Genomic DNA, 7,024 nt, shown 5'->3' with positions numbered 1-7,024 from the left:
ATTGGTCTGGGATTGGGCAGTGTTTTATTCTGCTGTGCATAGGGTCTCTATGAGTCGGTACCAACTCATAGGCATCTAACAACAACAACATAAGGACAACCTGCTAATACAACCATTATTCAAATGTACTAAAGTCTGTGATGATGAAATTGAAAAATTCTACCAACTTCTTCAGTCTGAAATTGATCAAACAATACAATAAAAGTGTATTGATAGTTACTGGTGATTGGAATGCAAAGGTTGAACGCATAGAGGAAGGGATCAATCACTGGAAAGTATGGCCTGGTGATAAAAATAATGCTGTGGGTGGCATGATAGAATTTTGCAAAACCAAAGCCTTGTTTATTTCAAATAATTTTTCTAAGCAAAAAAGACCACTATATACATAGATGTTACCAGATAGAATATACAGAAATCAAATTGCTATATCTGTGGAAAGTGATGGTGGAATGTTCATATTGTCAGTCAAAACAAGACCACAGACAAACTGTGGAATAGCCCATCAATTACTCATAAAGCAAGTTCAGGCTGAAGATGAAGAAAATGAGAACAATTACACATGAGCCAAAATATGACCTTGAACATATCCCACCAGAATTCAGAGATCATATCAAGAGCAGATTAGATGAATTAGACACTAATGACAAAAGACTAGAGTTGTGGGACGCCATCACAAACATCATACAGGAAAAAAGAATAAGGTCATTAAGAAGGCAAGAAAGAAGGAAAAAATCAAAATGCATGTCAAAAGAGAATCTGATATTTACTCTCCAGCATAAAGATTCTAAAGCAAACGAAAGAAATGTGGTGGTAAAAGAGCTGAATAGAAATTGTCAAAGGGCAGCTCCAGAGCACAAAGTCAAATATAATGAAATGTGCAAAGATCAGGAGACAGAAAACCAAAAGAGAAAAGCATGCTCAGCATTTCTCAAACTGAAAGAACTGAAGTAAAAATTCAAACCTCAACTTTCAGTATTGAATGATGCTATGGGCAAAATATTTAATGATGCAAAAAGCATCAAAAGAAAATTGAAGCAATACACAGAGTCACTGTACCAAAAACAATGGTTGATGTTCAATCATTTCAAGAAGTAGCATATGATAAAGTACCAATGATACTGAAGGAAGAAGTCAAAGATGAACTGAAGGCATTGGCAAGGAACAAGACTCTGAGAATTGGTGGAATACAAATTAAAATCTTTCAACAACCTGTTATACCACTGGACAAACTCTCCTATCTATACCAAGAAATTTGGAAGACAACAACCTGGTCAACTGATTGCAAGAGATCCATATTTGTGCCCATTCCAAAAGGAGGTGACCCAGTGGAATGTAGAAATCATTGGACAATATCATTAATATTGTGTGCAAGTAAAATTTTACTAAAGATGGCCGCAACAGTACATTGACTGGGAACTGCCAGAGGTTCAAATGTGATTCAGATGAAGATATGGGATGAGGGATATAATTTCTGACATCAGATGGTTCTTGGCTGAAAGCAGAGGATACCATAAAGACATTTACCTGTACTTTATTGACTATGCAAAGGTTTTTAATTGTGTGGATCTTGACAAGTTATGGACAACATTGTGGAGAATGAGAATTCCACAACACTTAATTGTGCTCATGACAAACCTGCACATAAACCAAAAGCCAGTTATTATAACAGAACAAGGGTAAACTGAATGGTCTAAAATTAAGAAGAGTGTCTGCCACCTTTCTTAATACACCTAAAATTTTTAAAAGGTGTATTTTTCAGCATATTTATTCTATCTGTGTACTGAGCTAATAATTCAATAAGCTGAATTTTATGAAGAAAAACATGTCATCAGGGTTGGAGTATAACTGATCAACAACCTGTTGTATGCAGCTGGTCCAACCTTGCTTGATGAAAGTTAAGAGGTCTTAAAATATTTATTGATGAAGATAAAAGTCCATAGCCTTCAGTGTAGGTTGCACCTCAGTGTAAAGAAAAGAAAAATCTTCGCCACACACCGAGATAAAGGGAGAAAAGACTTAACTAACCAAACACTTTCTTTTGCTGGCATCAACCATCAATACTCATGGAAGCAGCTGGCGAGCAATCAAATGACATATTGCATTAGGCAAATCTGTTCCACTTTAAAGTGTTCAAGAACAAAGATGTCAGTTGGAGGACTAAAATGCACCTGACCCATTACTTTCAATAGTTCATATGCGTGTGAAAGTTGGACAGTGAATAAACATGACTGTAGAAGAATGGATGTATTTGACTTATGGTGTTTGAGGAGAATATTTTTAAAACCACCAAAAGAACAAATAAATCTGTACTGCAAGAATATACCCAGAATGCTCATTAGATGTCAGAATGGCCAGACTTCATCTCTCATACCTGGGGACGTATTATCAGGAGGAACCAGTCTCTGGAGAAGGACATCATGCTTAGTAAAGTAGAGGGTTAGTAAAAAAGAGGAAGACCTTAACGAGATGGATTGGCACAGTGACAGCAGCAACGGGCTTGAGAGTATCAATGATTGTGAGATTGGCCCAGGACCAGGCAGTATTTCCTTCTATTGTACATAGACACGACAGCACCTAACTAGAACAACAATGTAGTCTCTATTTATCGCATGATGTTTAGTTGAAGAGATGTTTTCTTTTTCCTTTGATTCCTAACCAGTTATTCACAGGCCATTTAATCAATGATCTTTTTCTCTTCCACAAATTTCTGATGCTGCTCTTGTCATTCACTTGTCATTTACATACAATCTTTTTTTCTGAGTTATATGAGATTTTTATTTCTGCATTTGCCTGTTTATTTTTGTATCAGTAAAAGCTGTGTAAGAAGTCCATCAGGAAAGATAAATAAGCAAAAATTATAGAACTGGAAAACAAAGAAACAAAAATATAAATAAAAAGAAAGTGTACTAATTTGACTCTTTCAGTCCTTACCTTACATGTGTTGTTAGGTGTTGTTGACTCTGTTTCAACTCATAGCAATGCTATGCACAACAGAACAAAACACTGCCTGGTCCTGCATCAATATCACAATATAGAATCAGAAAATGCACAGGGCACAGTTGTTTCAGTTGGCTGAGGATAAATGTCTACAAGACACACCACTTTACCAGAAGCCTCAGCCTGAAGGCACTCAGCTCTAGCTCCAAGAATCAGCAAACCTGGCTTCCCCACTTAAGTGCCTGGAGGCACCTCAATCTGGAAACTAGCTTCCTGCCCAAAGTAACTCAGCATTACTTGTTCTGTTGGCTAGGAAGCTCACTCCTCTGTCTCATGCTCTGGTTCTTGGTTCTGATGCTCCTCTGCTTCTCCTCCAGTGTCATAGCTTTCTATTCCTGTGTTGAGGAGGTTCAATGCACAGGGATCTCAGAATTCAGACACGTTCCCCTCCTGCCTCTTTTACTTTGATTATAGTGAGATTCCCCACTCTTACTTCTGAGATGGATCAATTTAAACCCACATTAGAGTTCCAAGTTTTCACAATTATATCTGTCAATATCCACAGCTGAATCTTGTCATCTATCAGTAGCTTCTCCCACCTATTTCTTACCCAAACCTATCAAAAAACAAAACAAAAAGTCCTTTTGGAAACACAAGGCTAGAAGAAACATTAAATAATTCGCTACACTGTTTTTGTTGATAAGTGCCATCATGTCGGTTCTGATCCATAGCAACCCTTTATAGGGTTTCCAGGGAGTGACTGGTGAGCTTGAACTGCTGACCTTGTGGTTCAACCTGACTTTGCAGTCCAGTACATTAACCCACAGCACCACAATAATCCCTTACACAATTGTTGTTGTTAAGTGCCATCGAGTCAGCACCAACTCATAGCAACCCTATGCACAACAGAACTATCAGTTTATTCCTCAGTAACCTATAGGTGATGAAATCAAACAAAATATTGCATTAGGCAAATCTGCTGCACAAGGCCTCTTTAAACTGTTCATGCACAAAGATATCAGTCTGAGGACTAAAGCGTACCTGACTCAAGTCCTGGTATGTTCAATAACCTCATATACATGTGAAAGCTGGACAATGAATAAGGAAGATCATATAAAAATTGATGCATTTGAGTTATGGTGTTGGAGAAGAATATTAACGGTACCATGACTACCAGAAGAACAAACAAATCTGTGTTGGAAGAAGTACAACCAGAATGCTCCTTAGAAACTAAGATGGCCAGACTTATTCTCTCATACTTCAGATATACTACCTGGAGAGTCCAGGCTCAGGAGAAGAACATCATGCTTGGTAACTTAGGGGGTCAGCAAAACAGAGTAAGACCCCAATAAGATGGATTGTCACAGAGGTGGCAACAAAGGGTTCAAGTGTAGCAGCAATTGTGAGGATGGTGCAGTGTTTCATCATGTTGTACATAGGGCCAAGGTGGGTTGGAACAGACTCAACAGCACCTAATAACAACAGCATAATGTTGAAGTCTGCTTTCTAATGAGGATCTGGATGATAACAATCTGTGTTTACTGACTGATGTGAATTGTTGGTGAACAGAGGTAAATTTGATAGCTTATTGAATCATTTGAGGAGTTTAACATGAATTATATCCTGGTTAGAAAGCCATTCTATCTTTACAAAGAGGTGTGGGTGGCAGAAATATTTGAAATTGTGAATCAGTGAAAAATTTCCCCAAATAATGGTTTATCAAATATTGCTAGTGATGTACCCCATTTACCAACACCATTTTGAATATCTAAAGTCATGGATAAATATACAGTTATATTAAGATATTAAAGAAACAAAAAATATGGGCCAAATTCAAATCTATATTAAAAAGTTTAAATCTCATATTACACAAATACCCAAAAGTAAATGTTAAGGCAGATTTCCAGGTAACTATTAAAGCCATAAATAAATAATAACAATTCCCTGTAGCAATATATAAGACCTGTAGTTGTTTCCCATTATCAATACCACCTCATATTTTTCATTTTAGGAATGTCCTCATTGTAGGACATTCTTTTTTTAGGACTCCTACAAAGATTTAAAAACCCTTGGGAATCCTATACAGGGTCTACTATGAGTTGTACCCTATTTGATGACACTTAACAACAACATAAAACTGGTAATTTTTGTTGGCTCCTAATGGTCTATTTAGAGCTTATACAGAAAAAAAACACATTTCCTATCTTCATAGAAGTGAGCCCCTAAGGGCTAAAAATGTTTACACACTTAGCTGCTAACTAAAAATGTAGGGGTTAGTGGCCACCAAGAGTTACCTCAAAAGAATGCCCTGGTAATCTATTTCTGAAACATCAGCCATGAGGTTTGTTTTTTGTGTTCCATCCAGTCGGTTCCAACTCAAAAATTGTCCTGCATAGGATTTCTGAGAGTGGCTGGTGGGTTTGAACCACTTATATTATGGTTACTAGTCCAGTGCTTACCCTGGTCAAGGGACGAGACTTTGGAGAGGCTGTGTTTGGCCTTGTCACAAGTAACCATTAACACATTAGCAAAAGGGCATCTATGAGTCTGATTTAAGTCACATGGTTATTTGCAATAATCTGTTCTAAACAGGATGAGTTAAAGGTTTTGGTTAAATTATACATTATCATTAGAGAGGGCAGCCTTGACAGTGACTTTATATTTGGGCATGTTGTTGTTGTTTAATGCTGTCAAGTCAACAACTCATAGTGACCCTGTATAAGGTTTCCTAGGAGTGGCTGGTGAACTTGAACTGCCAATGTTGCAGTTTAAACAAACTTTGTAGTCCAGCCTATTAACCTAAAGTACCAAACCAGGACTCCAAACTGGGAAATACATATCGTGACTTACTTTTTTCTTTCTCCTTGTTTGACTAGGTTCCTCACTGGTTTAATTTAACAAGAAACACTGGACATGGAAATGTGTTAATGCTGTTCATAAAGGACTGCTTCTTGGAGGCAGAAATCTGAGTGGAGACGGATAAAGAAAGGATTTGGAGGAGAAAATAGAAAATATTCATCACAGGTGGAGGGGCGATACCTTATTTGCATCATATAACAGTACATGTTTAATAGAAGAATGAGGCTGTGATCATTCAACAACCTGGGAACTTTTTACAAACTATCATTCTCTGAATAATTTCCACTATGGTGGTGGACATGACTCAATGACACTTAATAAAAACAACAATGGGGGTGGTGGTGGTATGCTGTAGAGTTGGTTCCAACTGAGTTCTGATTCAACAGAATGAAACACTGCCCAGTCTAGTGCCAACCTCAAAATTGTTGCTACACTTGAGACCAATGCTGCTGCCACTATACCAATCCATGTCATCAGGGGTTGTCCTCTTTTTTACTGACACTCCACTTTACCAAGCAAGATATCCTTCTCCAGGGACTGGTCTATCCTGATAATATATCTGAAGTATAAGAGACAAAGTCTGGCCATCCTGGCTTCTAAGGAATGTTCTGGTTGTACTTCTTCCAACACAGATCTGTTTGGTATTTTGGAAGTACTTCCAATAGTCTCCAAAACCAAAACTTAGAAGCAGAAGTTTTTCTATGGTCTTCTTTATTCATTGTCTAACATTCAAATGCATATGTTATTGTTAGGTGTCATTGAGTTATAGCGACCCTATGCACAACAGAATGAAACACTGCCTGATCCTAGGCCAACCTCACAATTGTTGTCACACTTGAGCCCATTGATACTGCAACTTTGCCAATCCATCTCACTAAGGGTCTTCCTCTTTTTCTCTGACCCTCCACCTTACCAAACATGATATCCTTCTCCAGTGAATGGTTCCTCCTGACAATACATCCTTAATATGAGAGACGAAGTATGGCCATCCTGGCCTCCAAAGAGCACTCTGGCTGTATTTCTTCCAACACAGATCTGTACATTCTCCTCCAACACCATAACGCGAATGCATTAATTCTTCCATGGTCTTCCTTATTCACAGTCCAACTTTCGCATACATATGAGGTTATTGAAAATACCATGGCTTGGGTCAGATGCATTTTAGTCCTCAAAATGACATCTTTGTTCTTGAACACTTTAAAGAGGTCTTGTGCTGCAGAATTGCCTA

The 7,024-nt window shown here is 37.9% G+C and overlaps 1 pseudogene; it reads right to left on the bottom strand.

Annotated features, from left to right (window-relative positions):
• LOC102824793 overlaps positions 1-7,024 on the bottom strand; it is a 200,166-nt pseudogene that overhangs the window by 106,243 nt on the left and 86,899 nt on the right.

The sequence above is a fragment of the Chrysochloris asiatica genome, unplaced genomic scaffold (assembly GCF_000296735.1).
Source record: "Chrysochloris asiatica unplaced genomic scaffold, ChrAsi1.0 scaffold00022, whole genome shotgun sequence".
Classification (NCBI taxonomy): Eukaryota; Metazoa; Chordata; class Mammalia; order Afrosoricida; family Chrysochloridae; genus Chrysochloris; species Chrysochloris asiatica.
Note: the sequence above shows the minus strand (reverse complement) of the source record. Positions and strands in the feature narration are given on the sequence as shown.